Source organism: Lycium barbarum, chromosome 5, assembly GCF_019175385.1.
Source record: "Lycium barbarum isolate Lr01 chromosome 5, ASM1917538v2, whole genome shotgun sequence".
NCBI classification, from domain to species: domain Eukaryota; kingdom Viridiplantae; phylum Streptophyta; class Magnoliopsida; order Solanales; family Solanaceae; genus Lycium; species Lycium barbarum.
In genome coordinates this window covers 92,760,727-92,787,602 of record NC_083341.1, presented here as the reverse complement: position 1 = coordinate 92,787,602, position 26,876 = coordinate 92,760,727, and the positions used below count along the sequence as shown (strand labels likewise).

Sequence of the window (26,876 nt, the reverse complement as noted above, 5' to 3'; positions counted from 1 at the left end):
TCATCATAAAATCATTCCTATCCTTGACATCATCAGAAGTTTTAAGAACCATGGACTTTTAGCTTTTGAAGACAAGAAGGTTACGAAAGCATTTATGAAGTCATACCATAGGGATCATGCCTTTGAAAGAAAGAGAACGAGCCTTAACATACCTGTTCAGCCACCAACTACCTACGCTTATCCGTCCGAGTCCGCAAATCTACATATTCGACCATTCATACTATGATTAGGCCCATTATCATATACTTATCCTAAGCCTACAAATAATTCTTCCTAAAATCTGCCTAAATTTCGGCAGCATCTCCTCTGGTTATATGCCTAGCCCGAAATCACAATTCAGCAACCACCACCACCACCAACAATACCAACATCAATAACATCATTTCCGACACCAATATATACCATAAAACATCCCACACGCTGTTTTCCAACTTCCATAACTAACAAACTTACTACACGATTGTTTAGCGACTTTATCTCCATAAATAAGCCTTAAATAATACCAAAAGAGAATGATTCATACCTTTTTTCTTTTTAAGACAGCAATATCCTCAATATCGACGCTAAAATCTCCCACAAAACGATACTAGAATCACAACCATGCGTTACCCAGACCTAAACCACTACTTCGCGACTTAAAAATTGCTCACTTTTTGTTTCCCGCTCTCTCTCTCTCTCTTCAATTTATGGAATTTTCCATCAAAATCTGGTGAAAAAAGGGGGTCCTTACCCTTTTTATAAGGGTCAAATTCGGGGGGGTCACTGTAGCATTTTACTGTAGCATTACTGTAGCAAGTCGGTACTGCAGCAGTACTGTAGCACGCGTTTCTGCTCTATCAGCTGAACTCGACGAAATTCATTTTAGGATTTTTTTTCACCTTAAAACACTTCATATGCTAAGAGATATTCGTCCACCATGTTGGACCAAAATTTTCACACAAAACATTACCCATCCTTTTTCCAAAGTCGTACTACTCCATTTCTTCCACTCATTTCCTTATAAAACCTTCTGGTGTACCTTATATACATCCTTCCTCATTAAATATACTTAATAATGCTTGCTCCTTATATTCCAAAGTGGTTTTACTTAACCATAACTCAACGTACTTATGTTTCAAATTTGATAAGTGCTTCTTCGAAGATACGGGGTGTAACATCCTTCCCTTCTTAAAAACATTCGTCCTCGAATGTTGTAGTGCTGATCCTCAATATCCTCATTTAGTTTTTGTTCGATTACCATATACTTATACTATAATTTGGTTAGTTTCGTCCTGCTCTTTCTTAGCTCCTTATCAAATTCATTTGTGAGTCGTAAAGTCTCCAATCCTTATGTATACAAGTTAGCTAGTATTCCATTCTCATTCTGCCTTCCTTCCTGTGGTTTAACTAGCCACGGCACGGTTACTCACTGTCCTGCGAGCGTCCTTCCTCTTCGTTCCTCATTTCTTTATTAACGGATAACTCCCTTGCTCGAATATAGCACTTTCTTCTTTCTCTTGTTGAATCCTCCGATGCTATCTTGGCTATCCCTACTTGTACTTGTTGAGCTTAGATAGGTGCTAGATTATCCCCTCGTAATTCATCGGCCAAGCTTTCCGATTCATCATAGATTTTCTTATACTAATGTCCTGTTGCTTGTTCAACGTTACTCTGCTACTGAAAAATCCTTACTCTTAACGATTACGTTTCTTCAACCATCCGTGTTAATTCCTTTCCATGATAGGTTATAACCATATCCTCAATACGATTTCTTAAATACGTACATTCCTAATGTTCCATCACCATCTCTATTATTCCTCGTAGCAGGATTATATATTGCGATAAACCAATAATCATAGTTCGAACTGGTCTATAGCTCACAATATGTTCGAGTCCTTGTCAAACTCTCCCTTTAATTCCTTTGCCTCAAATCTTGCAATATAACTTATAATTTTAAGGTTAGGGCAATTCTCACTTTACACCACAGTTTCTTTCCAACATCGGTATGGTATACTTACCCTTGACTTCCTTATTCCAGTGATCACTTAGTTAGCTGTCATTCCTTGTTGGCTTTCCGGTGTGTCCATTCCCATCTGTGGGGCATAACCTTACGCTGATGGTTCATATAGTTCTATAATACTGCCCTTATGCTCAATATGGTTAGTGACCCGTGATATACTTTCTAATTTCTATTGATGCTGCTGCCTTTCTATCTGCACCCACATCGTTCTTCCTCTCTTTAGAGATCGCCACACCGGTTATCGTTACTCCCTTTGTTAAGATTCTTATATTTTTCCTTTAATATCAAGATTTTCTTCCGTTGTAACCCAAAGTGTCCTTTGTACTCATCAGCCATTTTATCATTCTCTTTGTAGGTAGCTTGCAGAGTTTTCTTACTCTCTTTATTAATCTTTAGGATACACCGCTGCCTATTTAGGTGCAGCACAAATTTTCCTGGTCTAGAAATATCATATCTCACGTCCACATGAAGTATTTTCTCGATCCATTTTAATTCCTTTTCATACCCGCTTTGTGGTATGCTTATCTTTAATTCGTTCCCGCTCCCTCTTAATGCATTCTTGGTATGCCACTACGTCCCAAATTTGGCCTTCTTAAGCTAACCTCTTTCTTTCCTTGGACTTTTGACTATGCCATACCTCGTTTCAGGACTAGATCTGCCCTTCCCCCCTTTTTAAGGGTGTTCTTATACACTAGTAACTCTCGAGTATCAGTAGTCATCGGCCTACCCTAACGATCCTTTGGCTCTTTGGTCTCTTATAATACCGGAATTCTCTCATCGTATAGCTTGACTTATTTTCCTTTCTGCTAATCGAGGGCTTTGCATTTGAATGAAGCGCTTATGCATTACAGATCCATTCTCGCTGCCTTTTTTAAGGCCTTTCTACTTCTACCTTTTATGACTGAACATTTCCCAACTCAACGGGTTAATGGAATCATTGGAATCCATCAAAACATTTTACGGAACGTTTGGTAACACTCTGCTCTTTTTATCCCTCGTCTTCCTCGACAACTATTATCACTGAAATTCTTCTTACTCTGAGTTTCTGGTTTCACTCTACGTCTACAATACATCATTGAGGGTTAATATGCTGCACTCTTCCCTTTCCACTATCAATCCTTTTTATTCTCTTGGCTCACTTATCCGAAATTTCCTTGACTACTTATTTGCGTCCCACCTAGGCGTTGTAGTTCTTCCAGTGTTCTGCCACTTCTTTTTCATGTCATTAATTCCTTACAAATATACCCTCTTCTTTCTTCTCCTTCCTATCGCCAAGGCTAGTCCATCCTTATGAATATTTCCCATACATCCTTCTATTTCCTTTATAATTAAACCTTGGTATTCCTTATCCTTATCCTATGTCATTGATGTAATACCTCCCGGTTAGCTTTGTTAGTTCATTAACCTCTCGCTTGTCCTTGGTGATTGCTCAATTTTTCTTTTCTTCTTTTCTTCTTCTTTTGACCAGCTTATTAGTGTACCTTTCCTGCTTTCATCCTCAAACCTTCTTTGAGTTCCTTCCTCCCCGAGCGCCCTTCTCCACTTGTTATTTTATAGTATCGACCCTAACGTTCATAAAATATTCCTTTAAACGTGCAAATCCGTTCTATTCTTAAATCATCTTTTAGGAAAGATTCTCTGTTTTCGAGGCAACCGTGTCAGTATGACTACACATTTATCCCTTTAGATACCTCTCGAGAGCTGGAAATCTCTTAGTATCGTTGCAAGGCCTGATCATTCTCTCTCTTACTTCACGCCCCTATTTGTGATTACTATCCTTTAGTCCCACTTATCGAAGTCTATTTTCTGATCCCACACATTCATCTTTTATTTCACACTACCATACTTTATCCCTTTCGCATGCCTACCTTCGAATTTTATCCAAATAGTCCCTTGCCTTACCCATCGTCCCTCTTGGAAGCTTTACTTACCCTCGTTTCTTACACTTATTTTTCTCAAGGCATCCTAATCTTTTTACTTTCTTTATATTCACTTTTATCCTTTCCCTGATGTTGTTGCATTAGGACTTTCCAACTCTAGCCTGTGGTGACAATATCATCAACTTACCTTGTAACATCTATCACTTGAACTTCACTACCCTGTTCAATTGATGCCTTCAGTATACCTCAACGTCGGTTGCTGGGACACATATGCCGGTTGGCGCAGCCACATATGGGGTGTCATACACATACATACATATATATGTATATGTCTAGTCCGCCTCATCCTTCGCGACCTTTTATGGTTTCTAACCACTCAGCATACTCCAATTTCCCTTAGGATACTCTAGCTTCTCATCTGTCTCTTATGTCTGAATTTGTAGGACTCTTAATATACTTCCCAAGGGGTCACCCATCCTAGTATTTCTCTCACCCCAGCACGCTTAACCTTGGAGTGCTAATGGGATCCGGTGCGTTCGTGCTGGTATAATCGCATACACCTTACTATGTGACCTTCCTCACATAACCTAAAGGAAGTTGAAGTTTTAACAGATTCCAAAACATTCTCGTAATGCATCTCCCTCCGAATTAGAAAGGATCTCTTACTCTTCCGACTAAGCAAATGCTATTTTGGCCTTTGAGATCCTCGATAATCACCTTCAATCTGCATGTATGACTAATTTTCATCCTAGCTTTCAAGATTCCCAACGGTGGCGAAGGCATCTTGATCGTAGTTACTTCCAAATACTTAAGCCACTAATCCCCTTTAGGATTTTCGCTCATCACTATTCAGTAATACCATGAAGTAAATACATACGCATATAGGAAATTCCAATAAGAACTCATACACTTGTGGCCAATCGATCCTTAGCCGGATCTGGTGGGCTATAGAGTGAAGTGTGCTCTTCATCCTTGTCTTCCCACCGTCCACTAGTCTGGCCTAACATAATGCTGAAACGTAAGGAAAATCTAAATGTGCCAACTTTGTACTTCCTCAATTACGTCTTCGTCCACAGGAGTCTCGTGACCCTTAAACGGGTCTTTGTCATATGATTTCTTAGTCGGGTCTCCTCCTACTGGAGCCACATCCTCCGATGGGTCCGCCTCAATGGAATAATTGATGCTCTTTCTTATACCTCTTGACATCCTCGATCCTGAGTCGACGAGTGATACAAGTCTCATGTCCCCTGTTACATCCCGTGTGTTCATGCGTTGGAAAGCGTACGAGTTAAATGACATTGGAAATGGAAACGAGGCTATCCCTCAATCTTATGAGTGGTTAGAGTGATGGTACAGATGTATTCAAAGGATTAGAAGTCAAATAAATCGGATAAAATAAGTTTCGTCAAGGTTCAAAATTTATCCGAATGAAATACGGTCCAAGCTATAATAACCCGTATTTTTGGACTAGGAAATTGAACCGTCCAACATGAGGAAATTTACTTGAGCTCGAAAGATTTGGTCATAGTCAAGCATGAAAATCAAGAACTCGGTGTATACAAGGAATGAAGTCCCGAAATGATTTAAGGTGGAAAGGTGTGACGACGATGATTGCAAATAATATTTCATGTATGAAAAATGAGGCTATGGACTAGTGTTATATTACATGATTATGGTAATAGGTATATGCAGCATGTTAAAGGTGATCAATATTTAAGGAAGTTGAGATCAGTAAATTAATTATGTGTGTAATTAATTAAAAGTTGAAATAAAGTGCGAGAGTAAAGAATTAATTATGGTATTAATTAGGATTAAGTGGATAAGTGTAAGAAAGTGTCATGTCTACGTGGAACAATGCCAAATAGCAATTATGAGCAATAATGTAAAGGGGCTGCTAGTTTGACACGTGTGGATAAGAATTATGGGCAAATTCTATCCACAATTCAACATTGAGTTGTAAATCATCTGATTCCAAAAGTTAGGTGAAATCCACCTAGAATTAACTAAGCTAACAATACATCTCAAGATAGAGCTAATTGTTAATGAAATCAAATCCTACAGCAACTTGGTTCTTTTTTTTTACTTACAACAACGTTTGGACTACAAAATTGATAAATATATATTCCCTTCGGAACTACTGAAGAAAGAGGCAGCAACGTGATAAAAAAAATCATTAGATCAAGTATAATTCTTATTTTTCTCAAGAATAATATTCGGGTTTTGCTCACCGCTTCGATCTCGTTGTTCCGTCTTATCATTTTGTTGAATCCGGGCTTTCTTCGTAGTGAAGTAAGGTGAAAGAAGATTATTTCTTGGAATATAAGATAAGAATTCTCCTCTACTAGATCTATTTAGATTCATCCAGGTCATAGTTAAATTGTGAGACGGGAAATACGAAATTAATTGCGGGAAATTAGATAAGTTCTTGTTGTTATTATGTGGGCTGATTGAAATGTCATGCGGGCTATTCGGAGTATTATTGAATCATGTCATAGCTAGTCTTGATATAGTATTTGAACGTGTGGTTGTTGATGTTGACTTGGTCGCTTTATAGTTGGCTTGGAAGTGAGGGAAGTAAACAATATAGGGGAAATGCCGCCCAATCATCTAGAAATAAGCTATTAACGTTGAAGTACGTTTTATACCTTTTCATATCTTAACCATAGTCTTGACGTTTTAATATAGGTTGAGACACTTCGGGCAGCGTATACGTATTGTATCACGGATAAGCGTTAAAGGTATGTAAAGCTGTCCCTTCTTTCTTTTGTCATGTCTTAGATAAAAGTGACGTATGATATGAGCTTTGGGGTAATTCTATTCATAAGTTTCGAGTGTGATTCATGATTCTTATTCACTTCTTGATGTTAGAACTCTTAAGGTAATTGAGCTATTGCCTTTCAAGTCTTCTATACATTGGATAGTAGTCGGTATGTAAAAGCTCCTATTCTTAGAGACTCTACGATGACTAATGTCCTTGACTTCCATAAGCTATTTCATATTATCTTGATACATGTCTATGACTCCTGAGGCTCTAATTGATATAGTCCATAGTGACATTTAAAGGGTACTCAACATGACTATTGCCTTTGATACTCGAGTGTTAGTTATTCTACTTATTCTATTGAGTCTCAGGTGATGACTTAGTTGCATATGGTTGCTCATGATAATCTACTCGTGCATACTGTTATTGTATCATTCACCGAGTCCCGGGTCGGGTGTGTTTTCGTACACATTTTCACTGCATTGTTCACCGAGTCCCTCACTAGAGTGCCGGGTACGGTATATGATATGATGATATGATGATATCATGATATGGTTATGGCACCGAGTCCCATGATGGGCCGGGTATGGTATACGTGTACACGACATTATTCACCGAGTTCCATAATGGGCCGGGTATGGTATATGATAATGATATGCGTGATTTTGTTTTGTAAGGCACAAGTACAGTGATTTCCTGATTATCATACTTGTCCCTGGAATCTCTACTTCAGTTATGATCTTTCTTAATGTATTTCATGCTTTATATACTCAGTACATATCTCGTACTGACCCCCTTTCTTCGGGGAGCTGCGTTTCATGCCCGCAGGTACAGATACTCGCTTTGGTGATCCTCCAGCTTAGGACTTCTACTCAGCTTTCTTGGAGTGCTCTATTGTTCTGGAGCCTAGACTTTTGGTACATATCCTTTTATATATATAAATGTTTATCCAGGGGTATGGCAGGGCCCTGTCCCGTCATATGTCACTGTTAATGCTCTTAGAGGTCTGTAGACATATGTGTGGGTTGTGTATAAGTTTTGTTCAGCTGTGTCTATATGGGTTACGTATGATATTGACATGTTGTGACAGCCTTGTCGGCTTATGTATAGTATTGACATGTTGTGATAGCCTTGTCGGCTTATGTATGTTATTGACATGTTGTGGCAGCTTTGTCGGCTTGCGTGTCGTATCATATTGACATGTAGTGGCAGCCTTGTCGGCTTGCGTATCATTTTATATTTTGATTAGTTGTGAATCCTCAGGAGACAGGTTATCGGGACACCTTTATATGATGACGTTGTGAACCTTTGAGGTTCTTGTGCAAAGTTTCCATATTGTTCTTAAGAATCAGTTGTCTATATTTAACAGGTACGTATACGAGTGTCCAACTCGGGCACTAGTCATGGCCCACGGGATTGGGTCATGACATCCCCCTTCGGAGCCTCACTTACGCTCCCATTAACTGAACTTGTCCTCTTCTCCAATACAATCCTGAAATTTAACAAAAATCGTACCAAGAACGAGCTTTCCTATCATTGGCTCTACTGCACGATCTATGATCAGAAAGAAAGATGACATCCTAAATGTTTTGTAGCTTCCTGTTTATACATGTGGTGCATAACACACCGATAAACAAGACTCTACTAGACACGGTCTGTAGACAATCCCTAGGACGAACTGCTCTGATACCACTTTTGTCACGACCCGAACCGATGGGCCATGACTAGTGCCCGAGTTGGACACCCGTATACGAACCTGTTAGATATAATCAGACTGATGCTAAGGACAATGTGGAAATCTATAAAAGTGTGTTGTAGAATCATAATGCCATATATCAGAATGAACCTGTCTGCTGAGAAGTCACAGTTAACCAAAACATAACAAATATGCAAGTCGACAAGGTCGCCGCTATACACGGGGACATCCAAGACGAACTACATCGATATAGCTGACCAAACCGTATATACACAACCCATATATGTCTACAAACCTCAAGGAGTATAACAAAGCCTCTACCAAAGGATTTGTACCAAATGACTCAACCTCCGGAACAATGGAGCTCTCCAAGCAGCTGGGCAGAAGTCCTAAGCCGGAGCATCACCAAACCGACTGTCTGTACCTGTGGGCATGAACCGCAGCCCCCGAAGAAAGGGGGTCAGTGCGGAAAATGTACTGAGTATGTAAAGCATGAAGTACAATAATGAAGATCATGTTTGAGTAGAAGACGACAGGAGACAAGTATGATAATCAAGGATACCAATGCATCTGTGCCTTATGAGATGAGAGTCATGCATATATATAATATACCGTACCCGGCCCTCTAGTGAGGGACTCGGTGAAATCATCATATTTATACCGTACCCGGCCCTCTAGTGAGGGACTCGGTGAAATGATCATATATATATCGTACCCAGCCCTATAGTGAGGGACTCAGTTAAATCATCATATATATACCGTACCCGTCCCTCTAGTGAGGGACTCGGTGAAATCATCATATATATACTGTACCCGTCCCTCTAGTGAGGGACTCGGTGAAATCATCATATATATACCGTACCCGGCCCTCTAGTGAGGGACTCGGTGAAATCATCATATATATACCGTACCCGACCCGAGACTCGGTGAATGATATATTAACTGTATGCACGAGAAGAATATCATGAGCAACCATATGCAAACCAAGTCATCATCTGATACTAAATAGAATAAACAGAATGAACCAACACTTGAGAATTAAAGACAACTATCATGTCAAGAACTATTGAGAACAAGAGTTCCTTGGAGTCATATATGTTCGTTGTTCGCCCAGTTTATGTAATTCATGACATAAGGAAAGAAAGGGTAATTTTACATACACTTTGGAGCCTTTAGAAGTAGAGTCATCATCATAAAATCATTCGTATCTTTGACATCATCAGAAGTTTTAAGAACCATGGACTTTTAGCATTTTAAGACAAGAAGGTTACGGAAGCATTTATGAAGTCATACCATAGGGATCATGCCTTTGAAAGAAAGGGAACGAGCCTTAACATACCTGTTCAGCCACCAACTACCTACGCTTATCTGTCCGAGCCCGCAAGTCTACATATTCGACCATTCATACTATGATTAGGCCCATTATCATATACTTATCCTAAGCCTTCAAATAATTCTTCCTAAAATCTGCCAAAATTTCGGCAGCATCTCCTCTGTTTATATGCCAAGCCCGAAATCACAATTCAGCAACCAACAACAAGAACAACAATACCAACATCAATAACATCATTTCCAACACCAATATGTACCATAAAACAGCCCACACGCTTTTTTTTCAACTTTCATAACTAATAAACTTACTACACGATTGTTTAGTGACTTTCTCCGTAAATAAGCCTCAAATAATACCAAAAGAGAAAGATTCATACCTTTTTTCTTGTTAAGACAGCAATATCATCAATATCGACGCTAAAATCTCCCGCAAATGATACTAGAATCACAACCATGCATTACCCGGACCTAAACCACTACTCCGCGACTTAAAAATTGCTCACTTTTTGTTTCCCTCTCTCTCTCTCTCTCTCTTCAATTTCTGGAATTTTCCAGAAAAATCTGGTGAAAAAAGGGGTCCTTACCCTTTTTACCCTGTCAGCTGAACTTGTAACATCCATAATTCTCTACTAAGAAGTCCAATCGACGAGCAGTTTCTTGCGTTGGAAACTAGACTCGACGAAATTCATTTTAGGCTTTTGTTTCACCTTAAAACGCTTCATATGCTAAGAGATATTCGTCCACCAAGTTGGACCAAAATTTTCACCCAAAACATTACCCATCCTCTTTCCAAAGTCGTACTACTACATTTCTTCCACTCATTTCCTTATAATACCTTCTGGTATACCTTATATACATCTTTCCTCATTAAATATACTTAATAATGCTTGCTCCTTATATTCCAAAGTGGTTTTACTTAACCATTACTCAACTTACTTATTTTTCAAATTTGATAAGTGACTCTTCGATGATACGGGGTGTAACACACCCGTCTCGAATCTTTGCCAAACATGACAGATGGGACCCTGGCTAATTGCTCACATGGGGAGTCTCACCAGCACCACACCGGGGGAGCCGCGGAGCCCATGCACTAAAATCCATTCCGGAATAACATCAGAATCGTCCATGCAACAACGATGCCCGAATATAACCATCGGACATCGGCCTCCTCACAATCACTCAAAAGAGTTATCAAATATCAGTTTCATAAATCAACGATTTCGGAATTGAACCTCGGACATCGGCCTCCTGACAATCACTCAAGTAAAAGAGTTTATCAAGTGTCAATTTCATATAAACAACGGAAGGGATCTTCAGACATCGGCCTTTTACTTAATCACTCAAGTAAAACAGTTTATCAAAGATCAGTTTCGCTCAATCAACGATACCGGGTAATTACCGGATATCGGCCATGCATGATAATTATAATAGAATGTTTGCAATGCATATGTTAATCATCAACCAGTAAGCCAATATCACAAGTACCTAAACGGGGTATTCCAACAAGGCATCACATCACAATACCAACAGTGGGTATGCAAATATATATAAATCAATTACCAACAGTGGATACGCCAATAATATAAAGTACCAACAGTGGGTATGCCAATAATTTATCAAAGTACAAATACCAACAACGGGTATATCAATCCTATTTGAATCAGGACAACAAGTGATATTCATTATCTATCAACGACACATGGCATCAAGCCAACATAATTAAACAGTCAAACACATATAACGGGGTGGCTAGTCCCAACACACATCAGGGCCCAACCTAAGGCAATATCCATCCTAACTTCACACTCGAAGGTTCATATGCTGTATCCGACATCATAATCTAAATATATGATTTACTATACTAAGCCTCACCAAAGGTAAATCATAACCTACCTGGACTACTGAACCGCAACACCAGCAAGTTACTCTATCGCCTTGCCCTTCCTCTGAAGCTCAGGACCAAAGTAGTCTAAGCATAATCAAATTCTAAATTAGAAATCATGAATAATGTTACTAATATTGCTATGACATCAATTAGGTCCATTTTAACCCTAGAAATTGGGAAAACGGGCCTCCAAGGGCGAAACGAGAAATTCACGGGTAAAATACAAAATTGAATCCTAGGTAATTATAACCCAATCTTTAATTGTTGATTTAGCTCAAGAATTATCCCCAATTCTGATTTCTAGTAAAAACCCCCAAATTGGGTATGAATCCTAATTCTCCAAATCCGAAATTCAACCTTAAAAGTGGAAGATATATGATTACTAAGCTTAGATTCATCAAGTTTTATCATCTACATCATCAATTTATCATATAGGAACCTAAGGGAAAATCTCCCAAAACCCTTCTTCAAATTCCAACTCTAAGGCATTCTAAAAGGGAATGAGGGATTCTAAGATGATTGTGATTAAGGAAAAGTAAAGGATTGGACAAAGTTTTACCTCCAAAAATCTCCTCAATTTGTCTCCAAGAACAGTTTCTGTAAGCTCCAATATCGAGATATGAAATAATAAGGGTCTAAGACTTATTTAAGATACATTTAATGAATTGTCACTGCTAGTGACCGCCACGGCGGAGGGAGTGTCGCTACTGCTGCAGGGACACCGCTGCAGCGGTGCGACCTATTTCACTCGTGACCACCTAACGGTCATCACACCGCTATAGCAGTACCGATGGGGCGTCTCTGGTACCGCTGTTGCGGGCACCAGACACCAGATTCTGCATAAATTTTCTATGTTTCAATCAAAAATTCCGGGTTATTCCCCAGGCCATTTGCTCACAACCCTACTACCTAAACCCATACAAAAATATGCTACGAACGCACTCGTGGTCTAGAAATTTCCAACGGAAGTCTCGTTGACCGAGTCAAACACCGGTGCCTACTTTTTATTTCCCATATAAAGTCCTGAAATGTACCAAAATGCATTGGGAACCGAACAAACTATACTTACAGGTTCTAAGCTACCATATGGACCTCGCGGAGTTGACGAAACGCCAAAAAAGGTCCGTTTGTCCAAAAGTCAACCTCGGGTGAAGAGTGAGTCAATCAATGCTCGGAAGTGACGAAAGTGCCAAAAGAGCTATAACGACCAAACGAGTCGTTACATCAGTTACCAATTGAACCGTTGTTCGTCCTTGAGCAAGTAAAGAAGGAAAGTAGGTAAATACCTGAATCAATGAACAACTGGGGATATCGGCTATGCATATTGGACTCAGTCTCCCAAGTAGCCTCTTCCACAGGGTAGTGCTTCCATTGCACCTTCACAGAAGCAATCTCCTTGGACCTCAACTTTCGAACCTGCCTATCCAAGATCGCGATAGGCTCCTCCTCATAAGTCAAATTCTCATCAAGAAATATAGAATACTAACGGATAATGTAGGTACCGTCGGCATGGTATCTCTAGAGCATCGAAACATGGAAAATCGGGTGAACTCCCGCCAAGCCTGGCGGCAATGCTAACTCATAAGCTACATCACCTATACAATCCACGATCTCAAACGGGCCAATGTATCTAGGGCTGAACTTGCCCCTCTTACCAAACCTCATAACACCCTTCATTGGTGAAAAACCTTCAAAGGACCTGATCACTAATAGCAAACTTCAAATCCTGAACCTTCCGGTCCGTATACATCCTCTGCCGGCTCTGAGCTGCCACGAGTCTGGCCTGAATAACTCTCACTCCATCAAGACACTCTCTCAATAGATCCGTGCTCCCAGGTCGATCCTCGAACCCATCGAACCAACCAATCAGAGACCTACACCTCCTACCATATAAGGCCTCAAAAGGCGCCATACCAATACTCGAATGATAGTTGTTGTTGTATGCAAACTCTACCAAGGGAAAGTGCTGATCCCAATGACCACCAAAGTCGATAACACACGCTCTTAACATGTCATCGAGCACCTGAATGGTCCGCTCAGACTGGCCACCGGTCTGGGGATGGAAAGTTGTACCAAAGTCCAATCGGGCACCCAACTCATCATGAAATGCTCTCTAGAATTGGGAAGTGAAGATAGTATCCTGATCAGATACAACAGAAATAGGGATCCCATGTAAATAACAATATCTCGAATATACATCTTGGCTAACTTCTCCACTGTACAAGAAACCTGAACTGGAACAAAGTGAGCGGACTTAGCCAATTGATCCACTATCACCCAAATAGAATCAAACTTGCCAAGGGTCTTCGGAAGATCCGTCAGGAAATCCAGGGTAATCCTCTCCCACTTCCACTCGGGAATGGGCGTCCTCTGAAACACCCCACCGGGTCGCTGGTGCTCATACTTTACCTGTTGACAATTTCCATACTTAGCCACAAAATCAACTATATCCCTCTTCATACGGCGCCACCAATAGTGCTATCTCAAATCACGGTACATCTTAGTCACTCCCGGATGAATGGAATAGCGAGAGCTATGGGCCTCAGTTAAGATCAACTAGATCAAGTCACCAACACGAGGAAGGCATACGCGTCCTCTAATCCTCATAATGCCCTCGAAATAAATCACGGCCTCCTTAGCGTCACCTCTCGACACCCTATCTCGGATATTTCTCAACTGATGAGCCTTGATCAAATCCAATAATGATGATCTCGCCTCAATACAAGCCAAAATCCTGCCCGGGGTCGAGATGTCGAGACGGATGAAACTGTTGGCCAGAGTCTGGACCTCCATGGCCGACGGATGCTGGGAAATAACGAATCGAGCTAAACTCCTCATACTCACTGCCTTGCGACTCAAGGCATCAGCCACCACATTGGCTTTACCAGGGTGTTACAGAATAAAGAGGTCACAATCCTTCAGGATCTCCATGCATCGGCACTGCCTAGAATTAAGATCTCTCTAGGTAAACATATGCTGAAGGCTACAGTGATCGGTAAATCCTCACAATGTACACCGTACAAGTAATGCCTCCAAACCATCAAGGCGAAGACTACAGCCAACAACTCCAAATCATGGGTAGGGTAATGCTTCTCATGAACCTTCAGCTGACGGGAAGCATAAGCTATCACTCTACCCTTCTGCATCAACACCGCACCAAAACCCATACAGGACGTATCACAATAGACTGCGAAGTCCTTGCCCTCCACAGGTAAGGCTAGGATCGGGGCTGTGGTCAAAAGAAGGGAACTTCCTTCTGAGTCATTCTGGTCAAAGACGAAGCAATGGCAGCAAAACCCTTCATAAAGCGAAGGTAATAACTAGCCAAACCCACAAAACTACAAATCTCGATAATAGTAGTGGGCCTCACCCCACCTCTCACAGCCTCAATCTTCTGTGGTTGATACATAATTCCCTCTTTGGACACCACATGACACAAGAATGCCACAGACTCTAACCAGAACTCACACTTAGAAAATTTCGCAAATAGGCTATGTTTCTTCAACAACCCAAGGACTGTACGAAGATGGCTCTCATGCTCCACTCTACTCTTGGAATACACCAAGATGTCATCAATAAACACAATCACAAAAGAATCAAGGAACGGTCTAAAGATGCTATTCATTAAGGTCATAAATGCAGCTGGGGAATTGGAACGCCCGAAAGACATCAGTAGAAAACTCATAGTGGCCATATCTCGTCCGGAAAGCTGTCTTCGGAATATCCTCCGCCCTAATCTTCGACTGATGATCGTGTGGCATACCTGGCAAATCTGACGGAAATACCTCCGCGAACTCGGTCACAATAGGAATATACTCAAGAGATGGAGATGCAACAGTCGTATCACGAACATGCGCCAAATATGCTTAGCACCCCTTACTTACTAATTTCTTCGCTCAAAGGAAGGAAATAATCTTCTTCGGAGCGGGACTAGGAGTACCTCTCCACTCAAGCCTAGGGATGCCTGGCATGGCTAAATTGATTGTCTTGGCGTGACAGTCCAAGATCGCATGATAAAGAGAAAACCAGGACATACCCAATGTAATATCAAAGTCCACGATATCTAGAATCATCAAATCTACCCAGGTATCATACCCCATAAAAGTAACTAAACAAGATCGGTAGACTCGATCAACAACCACAGAATATCTTACTAGAGTAGACACATGAACAGGTATATCTATGCTATCACAGGGTAAGTCCCGACAAACGACATGAAATGCAGATACATACGAATAAGTGGATCCAGGATCAAATAACACAGATGCTGCTCTATGAAGGACAGAAATGGTACCTGAGATCACAGCATCTGAGGCCTCTACCTCGAGCCTACAAGGAAATGAGTAACAATAGGCTCCACCATGCCCAGTCTGGGATCCCCCTCTCACACTCTGAGTACCACCTCTAGAAAGCTGGGACCCACCTCTAGAACCTTGGAAAGTACAACGGCCTGACAGAGCACCTCCTCTTTAAGAAGTCCCTCTTCGACCACCGGATGATATAGGAGTGCTCGGCGACTGATAACTCGCCTAGGTCGGGGACATCTCTTGGAAATATGCCTAACCTCCTTACAAGAGAAACGTGTAAGAGGAGTCAAGTATTGAAACATGAAAACTGAAGACCTGGATGAAACAGTCCTGTCCACTGGTCTAGAGAACGAGCTCTCTATCTAGGTGGCTCACTAGAGAAAGTTGGTAATGCCGAATGCACGAGACGACTAGAATAGGGCTGAGGTGGCCTAAAAAACTGACCGACACCCCTCATACCAGAACCCCCAAAGCTTCCAGTCTGACCTGGCCTCTTGTTACCACCACTAAAAGAATGGGCCTGGGCACCCTCAACCATCGAAGCATGCTCAATAATGAACTGGAAAGAAGACCCCATAGACTCCATCTAAAGGAAAGGAATTGGTAGAGAGCCCACTAGTCCTCCAACAAAGCGCTTGATCCTATCAGCCTCGGTAGGAATCAACGGAGTAGATTATCGGGCCAAATAGAGGAAACGGGTCACATAAAACTCCAAGGACATGACCTTCCGTTCATGGTGTAGAAACTGCTCCCTACGAGCCTGTCTCAAGGATCGGGGCACATACTTCTCAAGGAAGGCCCGTAGAACTGAGACCAAGTCAACAGAGGAGAATCCTCAGGTCTGCATGCCACGAAATACCTCTGCCACGTCTTCGCGTCACTGTGAAACTGGTATGACATATAATCAATGTCGTGGGTCTCCACTAACCCCATACAGTGCAGCAACTCATGCATATCATGAATAAACTCATAGGCATCCTCAGACGAAGTACCAGAGAACCTCGGCAGCTCTAACTTCCTAAACCTTCCCACCAGGTCCTAATCCGCAGCAGTCATAATGGTGCCATCCATGGTCTTAATATCCTCACCAGAGGCAGGTATAGTATCAATGCAGGGAGCCATAGCTGCGGCAGGATGTACAACCCGTGTGGGTCCCTGCTCAAGGGTCTGTGCCCCAACCCTTGTATGTGAACCCCCGCCAGGTGTAGTAACACAGGCTGCCTCCTGCTGGGCATTAAGATGAAGTAGGATCCTAGCCATAGTGTCATGCACGGCCTGGTCAGAGGTAACCTCAGGTAGTGTCCGTACTGGAGGCACACCATCCCTTACAGTCTGGTCTCTACCCGGCTGGTACTCAGGCTCGGGAGATTGAGACCTCTCTCATCGCTGGCCCACCGTTGGAGCTCTACCCCTGGCTGGGGCAGCCCCGCGTCCTCTGACTGTAGCGCGCCCTCGGGTGCCAGTCCTAGTTGTGGGCTCTGGTACCTGACCTCAGGCCATAGTAGCTTGAGTCCTTACCATCTGTGATAGAAGAGATAAGAGTCAGATACCAATTCGGTCCTACCAGATACCAATTTGAATAAAGTAGCACAATCAATAGAAAAAAGATGAGATTTGCCAAATGTCCCAAAACCTGTCGCAGATAAGTACGGAGCTCGTCATACTGATCCGCGAGACTCTATTAGAGACGCTCTTGTATTAAATATCGGGTAACCTAGGGCTCTGATACCAACTTGTCACGACCCATTTTAGCCTAGGTCATGCGGGCACCTACCCTTCCCACCTCGATAGGTGAACCCTTAACGTAACATTTACAATCATTAAAAATAATAGCGGAAGAAGTAAAATGACGTAAGTCTCACAGTATAATATAATATAGATAATTACGGATGTAAATGAATCCACCCCAATATCTGGTCTGGTCATACAAGAGCATCTAAATCCGAATACTAAGGTCTTAATAATAATACATAAAATGTCTCAAATCATGTCTTGAGTGAAAAATAAGACATAAGCAATAGAAGATTCATCAAGGTCAGCAGACAACATGCTCACCCTGGAAAACTCAAGTAGAAGCTAAGGGGTCGATCAGCCACGAGTCTGAGAAGTAGATGCGGCCTGATAATCTGCATTCATAAAAGAATGCAGCAAGTTCATGTCAGTACAAACGGTAGTACTGGTAGGCATCATAGGCTGACTAAGCATAGTTAATACAATTAAGAAAATAACACAGATAAACAAGTAAACCAACCACGCATGAAACAGTATGATCATAACCGAGTATCCATCAACACATATGCAAGTATCTAACCCCAATATAATAAGTCTGAGTATATCTACTCCTGAAATGATCATCACAATAGAATCATCACAGTCCAATCATCAAAAACACAATCATTACAATACAGTCATCACGACATCTTACTCAAGTCATAATACAATGCAGTGCAATAATGGTATGAATGTGATGACATGCCATGCTATGCAAATGAGGTGTACACATGCACTCCGGAGGGAAATATCGTCGTCTCGGTAGCAAAACCCAGTGTGACTCGCGAACTCTAAGTGCCACACATCCGGGATCTTTGCCAAACATACAGACGGGACCCTAGCTAATTACTCACAAGGGGAGTCTCACCGGCACCACTCTGGGGGACCCGCGGAGTCCATGCACTACAATCGATTCTGGAATAACATCGAAATTGGCCATGCAGCAGTGATGCCCGAATATAACCATCGGACATCGGCCTCCTCACAATCACTCAAAAGAGTTTTCAAATATCTGTTTCATAAATCAACGATTTCGGAATTGAACCTCGGACATCGGCCTCCTTAAAATCACTCAAGTAAAAGAGTTTATCAAGTGCCAGTTCCACATAAACAACGATTTCGAAAGGGATCTTTAGGCATCGGCCTTTTTCACAATCACACAAGTGAAACAGTTTATCAAATATCAGTTTCGCTCAATCAAGATACCGGATCATCATCGAATATCGGCCATGCATGATATTTATAAGACAATGCGTGCAATGCACATGTCAATCATGAACCAGTAAGCTCAATATCACAAGTATCTCAATGGGGTACGCCAAAAATGCATCACATCACAATACCAATAGTGGGTATGCCAACATATATAAATCAAGTACCAACAACGGATACGCCAATAATATATCAATAATCTCAAGTACCAACAGTGGGTACGCCAATAATATATCAAAGTAAAAATACCAACAACGGGTATGTCAATCGTATCCGAATCAGGACAACAAGCGACATTTGTTATCTACCAAATACACATGGCATCAAGCCAACACAATTAAATAGTCAAACACATATAACTGGGTGGCTAGTCTCAACACCCATCAGGGCCCAACCTAAGGCTATATCCATCCCAATTTCACACCCGAAGGTTCACATGCTGTCTCCGACATCATAATCTAAATATGTGATTCACTACACTAAGTCTTATCAAAGGTAAACCATAACCTACCTGGACCGCCGAACCGCAACACCAACAAGTCACTCTATCGCCTTGCCCTTCCTCTGAAGTTCAGAACCAAAGTAGTCTAAGCATAATCAAATTCTTAATTATAAATCATGAATAATGATACTAATATTGCTATGATATCAATTAGGTCCATTTTAGCCTTAGAAATTGGGGTAATAGGCCCACAAGGGCAAAACGAGAAATTCACGAGTAGAATATCAAATTGAATCCTGGGTAATCATTACCCAATCATTAATTGTTGATTTAGCTCAAGAATTATCCACAAATCTGATTCGATGTGTGATTAACTATGATTATTTGCAACAATTCTAAGCTTCAATGTGTGATTAACTATGATTATTTGCAAAAAGGATTTTCTTTCTTGTAAAACCGTCGTAACATATCATAACTCATTTTTTGCAAAAATCTTTTATTTAGGGAAATAGAGTTGGGTTTCCTTTGAGAATATGTATAAAAGTTGAAGTCATTGAATTTCCGAACCAAAACACACGTAAGATTTCTCTTAAGTAGAGTTCCGCTAATTTGCTCCAATGTGATGTCCTTTTAGTCCTTATAAAATTTGAGAAAAAATGATTTAGGTATATTTTCTTCGTAAATATATCGTAGTTTCATAAGTTTAAAAAAAGGGAGTTTTGTAATTCAGTATCTTAGTCCAATTTTAAGGTCATCCTAACTCTAAAAGCCTTTACCCCAAATAAAAGCTCAAGTATATTTCTTCTTGTTTTTATAAGTTAAGGTTTGGGCTTTAGGCCCAAAAGGTTTATAAAAGACCCTGAGCTAAAGGTTTTGTGAAAATCAGTTTTTCCTTGCAACTTCCAACCATTTTTTGGGAAAAGAAATCAGCCTTTGTTTTTATAGAAATCAGCCAACTTATTAGGAATGAAGTTTCAATTTTTTTGGCCCAATGTTATAAGGTTAAAAAACGATCCCATTTTTTGTTCAAAATTCGCACGTCCGCATACAACTATTTATGTCGTATATCCATTTCCAGTTTCAATCACTTTGCTGAAATCCATTTATCCATTTTCATACATCATCTATCTTTACTAAGTTAGTTTGAAAATCATTTGAGAAATCCTTGGCTTATCTACGCGGAGCTTCTAAGTCCTAACCGTGGGGTTCCAATATTTATACAAGTATATTGTTAACATATACAGATACATATAAACTTATAAAATACAAATGGAAAAGGAGAAGAGTTAAGCTAGTTGGCCTACCAAAGCCCACAAGTTGCCCTTTTAACCCATGGCTGGGCCTTCAGTTAATTTAATTTTTGCGGACTCGATCAATAGAAGTGTTGTTGGGATTTTTGCCTAACAAGTTTCATGTAGAATTACTCGAGTTGCCCAAGAAGATTCCATGCTAAAACAAATGGTGAAAAAGAAAAACTCGGTTAGAGAGCTCCTAGACATATTAACTCATTTAATATAAACTAAAAGTCGTACACACGATAATCACATAGTCATATACAAATAGAACAGTTCAAATTCATACATGTATGTAAATAATTGATATAAAACACAGAAGAAACAGGCCCAAATATATTGATAAGAAATTATCGAAACCAAGTTGGAGTGAAACAACATTGAAAACAAGCCGAAAACTCACAGGTATATGAACGTAAAAGAGGAGGTCCAATATGACAATTAAGGGAAAATTTTCAGGAATTAAAAAGCCCAATTAATTAGTAGTTAGTACCCATGCTCATACTCAATAGCCCTAAATGTGATATAGTAAGAGTATCCTCAGTATACATAACATTATACACCCAGATGAATAAAGACTTTATATGGCTATATAACTATGTATATATCCTCCTTTTATAGCAACAATTTCTTAGGACAAGAATCATCAAACGAAAAGCATAATCTAATCTCAAAGACAGGACTGAACCTTTGTTCAAACAAACATGCACCTCCAACACATTTGTGGCAACACTATAGTGACACTAACATGAAGTATCCATACATACCTACTTTCAAGTATAAGAACTATCTTCAGGCAACATAATCACACTTAAAGGAATAGTACATCTAAATTCTCCATTATGCATGATACTCCCATTTATATGACAATTAGGACTGTAGATAACCCATATGAAGGGTCACAGAGATCATAAAAAGGGGTCAGAAATGACTCGTTTGGATGTTACCGACTTTCCTCAATTCATTTCCTAATCATCCTTGGTCAGTTGTGTCCCATAGTTGTACGTGGGGGATTTTCAGTTATAATTGACATTTACCGAGTTAGAAGGAATTAAAGACCGAGTTAGGGCCACCCGAGCTTTTTGCATCCCCCAGCAAGGGGCAGACAACGATAGCTAGTCCGACCTAGCCTGCCGTCCCTTTTAAAATCAAGCTATTAAAAATATAGATGCTCCGCCCCAACTGTCATGACCCAACCAGAGGGCCATGACAAAAACCTGAAACTAACCTACCGAGCACCACCTGTCATATTTCATATAACCATAACTCGGTGGACTATATTTCTAACTCACTATTAACATAGCCTGAACGGGCATGAATTCTTGAAACGAAGCTCATCTATACAATCGTCAACAAATTCATCTCATGAACATATATACATATTTACAAGCCGACAAGGCTACGTACGAGATACGAGATATACACTAGTTTGGTCATGAAACTTCTAACTATCCACACATGTCTATGAGCCTCTGTCTGGAGTACTAGGAATCATAAGGAAGGGACAGGGCCCCGCCATCCCCAACATGTGTACAAAAGAATAATACGCAAAACCTGCAACTCCGAAGTAAGTGGAGTGCTCCTGAGAATTTGCTGATAAAGCTCCTACGGATCCAGTCGGTCACTCTGCCTACTTGCGGGCATGAACGCAGTGTCCACAAAAGAAATGACGTTAGTACGAATAATGTACTGAGCATGTAAAGCATAAAAGTAATATAAGCACAAGCATAAGAAGCATGAATGGTATCTGAAACTCAAATGTCACTGATTTCCCACATAGATTTGTATGAACCAGTATCTGTAAGCATGACTATAAATCTATATATCTGATAATGCCTCTGTAGGCGCATGATGAATAACATAAGGTAAAAGAGCATATATAAGTCATAATACCTTTTGAGACCTTCCTCATACTTACTTATCTTTTTTTTTCTTCTAGAAGAAGCATTTCATAATTCACATACTTACTTATACAACACTGTACCTGGCCGTCTAGGCTCAGCATTATCTGTACCCAACCATAGTAAGGTTCGGTTATTCTCGTACCCGGCCCTCTAGTGAGGCTCGGTAACATCCGTACCCAACTGCAGTGGTATGCATGCACTAGCTATCGTACCCGGCTATCTAAGCTCGGTATCAATCACATCATATCTGTACTCGGCCATAACAAGGCTCGATAGTATTATATGCATTACATTTGTCACATTCGTAGCCGGCCATAACAAGGCTCGGTATATTCCGTCATGATCACTATGATCTCTACGGAGATCTTTTATCAACATCATCTTAAGAATCTTGAAAGTCATAAGTTCTAGCATTTCTAAGAATAGGATATCTCAGACATCTTTAATGAGTCCACAATAAGGAGTTATGTCTTCATCTCACCTTGAAAGAACAATTACATAAGATGAGATTAACAGTAATGAATACGATTAGAAATATTATTATAAGCTCAATAGTATCATGAGAACATTAAAACTTAAGCTTTGGCATTTTTAGAATTTAAATCGTCATCATAATCACCAACATCATCATATTGCACTTTGAGGAAGCATTAACATAAAATGAGGCCAATTGTCATAAATTGAATAAAGAATCATCTAGTATGCTCAATCATCTCATGAAAACATCTAGAACGTTAGGCTTGGTACCACCAAACGTGGAATGATCGTAAGAGTAGGATGGTGGAATCAGGAATATTAAGAAATAAGCTTAATAGTCATTTAATAGCATCAACCCATAAACTTTTCAATGGATTCATCATCACTATCGTTCTCATCATAGGGGACATTAACCTATAGCATGATAAGGATTTTAAGAATCATGAACTTCTAGCATTTTGGGAATGAGGACGATATGGATAGCACATGTGGAAGCATGACATAGGAATCATGCCTTTAGAAAGAAGGGGTTAGCCTCACATACCTTGACGTCTTCTTAATGACCAAACATTTTCCGCCAAAGCTTGCAACTCTACATTCAAGAGGATTCGTACAACATTAGTCTTGAAAACATGCTTTAGCTCAAACTAGAACAACTAAAAAGCTAACGCAATTTGGGCAGCACTTCCCCTATTTTATCAACTTCCACTATATGGGAAAACAATGCCCAACCACCAATAACAACACCCAATATATCATAATCAAGAAATTATGTTCAATTCCATCCCCAATTCCTCCAAAATCCTCTTTCCAAATTCATCTATAGTTATCTTCTTTACCTCAACATCTATGGCTTCTCTACTTTAGATTCCCTCCTTAATAAGAGTCACTAAACCTTTAGATCACTTAAACATGGGAATAGGATGAATAACATACCTTGAAGTAGCAGGATTTCACCGTACTCAACTCTCTTTCCAAAACCAATTTGTTACACCTTAGAAATTTTTTAGTTCATGCACAGTGAATAGACTGACGAAGAGTACAACTTATGCGATGTCTTGATAACAAAGAAATGGCATTTGATGATTTTAAATGAGATTTCAAAGACATTCGAGGCAAGGGAAGAAAGTTGCCAAGAAAGGCAAGGTATACGTTATGTATCAGAAATAATTATGAGTAACGAGTCAATGATGATTTAATGATGCTTTGGAGAAGAGCATAACGTCCCTTGGATTTCTAATGAGGTGTTAATCGAGTGTCAAGAAGGTTCCATAAGGATTGGAGATCAAACGAGTCGACAAGAACGAAATCGGAACAGCTGGGCATTATATGGCCCAACATACTGGCCGTATAAATTATAATGGCCGTATGTTAGGCCGTATATTTAGCCTAGATGGGAAACCCTCACTGAACCATACATACGGCCAGACATACGGCCCGTATAAAAGATACGGACCGTACGGCCCGTATAAAAGATACGGACCGTATGTTGGTCCGTATATCCTTGACGGGTCAGATTACGAGTTTTATATAAAGGGCCCCAAGTTTAATTATTTCATTTCATTTTCACCTTACACCTCAAGAACACTCTAGAACCTTTTCTATTCTTCATCCACAAGAACTGAAGAGAAGTTTATGATCAAACTTCATCAAACCAAGGAAATCAAATGCAAGAAGCTCTCTAGGATTTCTTGGAGTCAAGAAAACTCTTTGGATTGAAGCTAGGGTTTTTCTTCAAGTGAATGATTATCATCCAAAACTTTCTTCTACGCTATATAAGGTAAGTTTTATGGTGTTTCCATATTGTTTAAGGTATTTGAAAGTTGAAATACTTGGATTGTAGAAGGATATAGAAAATGGGTCATGAATGTGTGAATAATGTCATTATTGAGTAGTAGTTTGGGGTGAATTATGAATATTGGTATGTTGTGATTGTAAGTATGTTGTGAGCTACATTTAGAACATGGAATAAGTATTATATGTGAGAAAATGCAATAATGAATTATGACCATGATTATGGAGAAATTAGAGTGAAATTGTGAAATGTGGATAAAATAGATAGATGATGATGGTTGCTTGGAATATCGTGAATGTCGTTATGAATGTTTGGAGTTGATATATGATATGGATAAAGTTGTATAAAAAGTGAGCGACATTTAGAACATGGAATAAGTATTATATGTGAGAAAATGCAATAATGAATTATGACCATAATTATGGAGAAATTGGAGTGAAATTGTGAAATGTGTGTTATATCCCGCATTTTACGTATTCGGATAATTCGAGATAATTGCGGGAAGTTAAGAGCAAAGCTATTGATGTGGAAATATTAAGAAAGGCTAGGGGTAAAAATGGAAATTCGCAAGATGACTCATGGAAATGTGGATGGGTGGCTAAGGGCAAATTCAGAATTTGGAAAAATTATTTTTCATGAATTGCAAGACCAAATACAAAAAAAATAAAAAAAATGGGCCTAAGTAATAAGGCCAAGTGGCCGTCCAAAGCAATGGGCCAAGGCTCATATGGTAACAAAATAAATAAGTCCAAATATGACTACTTAGTCATAATATTAATCTTCCCTTTAGAAGATTCAAGAAATTTAAAGAAGAGGAAAAATAAAGGGCCTATTCGGCAATACTTGGTGGAGGAAAAATCTTGAGAAAAATTGTTCAAAAATTATTATTCTACTAATTGGAAGGTCCCTAGTAAAGTAAAGTAATTATTGGAGCAAGAAAAACATTTATTCTTGCAATCTACAATTCTAGCCAAGAAGGAAGTTGAAGGAAAAAGGTAAGATTTAATCCTCTTTTTATATGTTATGGATGGTTGTGTATGTTGTAGTGTGTAGAAATGAGTGAAATTCATGAAAATATGGATATAGTGTGGTGGCCGTGTATGTATGTGGTGTGTAGGAACAATGGTTCAATTATTTTATTTAGTGTTTTAGTTGTTGTTGTTGTGGATTCTATGTTGATAATGAAAAGTTGATGATTCTAGTCCAAGTTGTAATTGTTGGAAAATTGTTTTAGAAGTTAAGGTGAATTGAATATAGTGTTCCTGCACTTATGGAAAATAATGTTGTTAGTGTGTGAATTGTTGGTAAAGTTCATGAAATTGAAGAAAGAAAATGTGTTGTTATTGTTCTTATTCCATTTGGAAGATTTCGGGTAGCATAGCATATGGGTTGGATTATTTGAATATTGTACGGATTGTTTGAAGTATTCTTGAATATTGTTTGAATGGCGTCGGATTAGTACTAGAATGTATGAGGAAATATGAATTGAACGTAAATGGAAAATCGTCAAAGTTTGTAGAAAGAAGTTGTGAACGTTGGAATGTGTTTTGAATTGATTGTCGATATTGTTGGAATAATTGTTGGCATTGTTGTTGCTAAGTTGGCCGAGTTAAATTCTCGGATTTGTTGTTGTATGTTTGGCCGAGTTGAATTCTCGGGGATGTTGCATTTGCAGGGGAAATGCTGTCGAAATTTCAGTAGAATAAATGTTGGTTTAGAATTGGACTCTAATTGTCTATGGCTAATGTTTGGCACATATGAATATTGTTGTAGATCTTGCGAAGCGAAAGACTTAAGTTCGGACTACCATAGAAAGCGGGCAAGGTATGTAAGGCTTACCCTTTCTTTCTTTCTTTTGGCATGATCTGTATGAAATGAGCAAATGACTTATAGGTATGACTTCCAAGAAATTCCTACTCTTAGAGCCACTAGGATGGCAACGTTCTTGATTTCCATAAGTAGTTTCATATGGTTTGATGCGTATTTATGAATTCCGAAGTTCTATTTGATATGTTCCCGAGTCTGTCTACGATTCTCACGTACTTCTGGGTATGAGTATGCTTAATATGTTCGAGCCTACTCTATGATTGAACAATGAGATGTGCATAAAGAGTTTGGTTCCTA

General features: G+C 39.8%; 1 pseudogene; it reads right to left on the bottom strand.

Moving 5' to 3' along the window:
• Window positions 1-4,317: 4,317 nt before the first annotated feature.
• Window positions 4,318-4,437, bottom strand: LOC132643365 (5S ribosomal RNA; annotated as a pseudogene).
• Window positions 4,438-26,876: the final 22,439 nt, after the last annotated feature.